We start from the raw sequence: 2,008 nt of genomic DNA, 5'->3' as shown, positions 1-2,008 counted from the left end.
CCTATGTAAAAACGCAGCAGCACAAGTATCAGACCTAATGACCTCAACACCACAAGAACTAGAGGAGAGTGACTAGGCAAGGTGTGATTTCTGTTTTCTTGTTTATTGGTTTGTTTTGTTTTCCTCGAGACCGCAGAAGGTGGGAGAGGGTTTTTGTTCTTGTTCAATTGTATTTTGTTCTGTACGCTGTATGTTCAAAAATATAAAAATAATAAAAAAATTGATCTTAAAAAAAACAAACCATGGATTCCAAAGATAATTGTAAAACCGGTAATAAATTGGTATTAGTGGTGTTTATACATTGTAGTGAAAAGAAGCGTTAAACGTGTAAAAAAAAAAAAAAAAAAAAAAAAAAAGCACCAAAACCATTGAAAAAAGCACCAGAAAGTGTCAAAAAAGAGACAAAAACTTCAGAAAGTGTTGATTTTCAGTTTTAACACCCGGGCGGACAATGCATGGTCGAATGGAAGACAACACAAGGGTTAATGAGGTGAGTGTGCGGTTCACTCAAGGGATAACTGACTGGTGAGTTTTACAGCGCAGATGACTTTTGTTAAAGCAGCATTTTAACCAATTTATTTTCTAATTCTTGTTAAACACTGGCCTTTTTTTATTTTTATTTTTGCTGTATGACGTCGTGAGCGGGGGGTGTAATAGTAATGTCAGGGACATCTACTGTAAGAGCCCCAAAACCAAGGCAATAAAATCTCAACAGCTGACAGGAAATCATCCCTGTAAACCAGGGGTGTCAAAGTCAATTTCACTAAGGGCCACACTGGAATAAGAGAATCACACCAAGGGCCAGACATGTATAGTTTATTGACATACTTTTATTTCATCGAAAAAGTAAAATATCTTTGACTCAGTTATTGCATGTCTCATATAGTCTTCTCACTTACAGCTTGGTCCACATAAAGCCCTGAAAAAATGAGCAAAAAAGTTCCAAAGCCTTTCTAGAATTTAGCAAATCAAGCAAAACAATGATTACATTTTCTAAGTAGGCTACTACACAGCCGACTCACAACAAGCTCTTTCACAGCCTGAATATGCAAACTTTCTGCTTCTGTGGGAATTTCAAAGTCTCAAAGTCACCAAATTTGTCAAATTCTGCTTTGAGTGTCGCGTAATTGCAAGTTGAAAAACAGTTTTCCCATGTTTTTGGTTTGGCGCACAACTAGGTGGGCCAAAATTTATTGTTAACCTTAATTGATATGCGGGCCGGATCAGAATGTGCGAGGGGCCGGATTTGGCCCGCGGGCCTTGAGTTTGACACGTGCTGTAAACACTTGAGTTTGCTTTGTGTCTGACAGAACATTTCATACCCTAAACACCGCCAACACAATAGAGCTCTGTTCCCTCACTACCTGACCCAGTAAAGATGGTAATCTGTGACACACAGAGCCCATCCAAAAACTGTACATACAGTACTGTTAAAACTGTAAGGTCAGCGACCCCCCCCAACTGGCTGCTGTGTGGGATGTGTGCAGCTTTGGCCTGTTCCCCATGAGGTGCTGCCAAGTTAGGCTGTTTCACACCCACAAGTATTTTTGGTGGTTTGGATAAACAGTTTTCACTGGAACTTGAATTTTTTTTAGTCACAAACGGCTTCGGCTAGAGCCTCTTAAAATCATATTTAATCATTTGAATGTTTGATAGGAAGCTGATAGGATCTCACTGCTGCCATGTTCTGAAGAAACGAAACGACATTTTTATTAACTTTACTTTTGCATGTTGAATTTAAAACAAATGAAAGGAAATCATTTTCAACATTATTTTATTGAACAAATTGAACACTGAATTGAATATAAAAGGGCACCACAAAAAAAGTGAGTTACATTTTAAAGTGTAGTTTTTCTTTCAACTAACACAAAATCTCAGTGTCTTTCACGATATGACGCAGCCTTTCACGATTTGTTTATTGTGCCAGTTGATATCACGATGACGATGAAAAAAACAACAACTATATAATATAATATAACTATTAGTTACTTTTTAACCCTTGTGTTGT

The sequence above is a fragment of the Sander lucioperca genome, chromosome 9 (genome assembly GCF_008315115.2).
Source record: "Sander lucioperca isolate FBNREF2018 chromosome 9, SLUC_FBN_1.2, whole genome shotgun sequence".
Lineage (NCBI taxonomy): Eukaryota > Metazoa > Chordata > Actinopteri > Perciformes > Percidae > Sander > Sander lucioperca.
Note: the sequence above shows the minus strand (reverse complement) of the source record.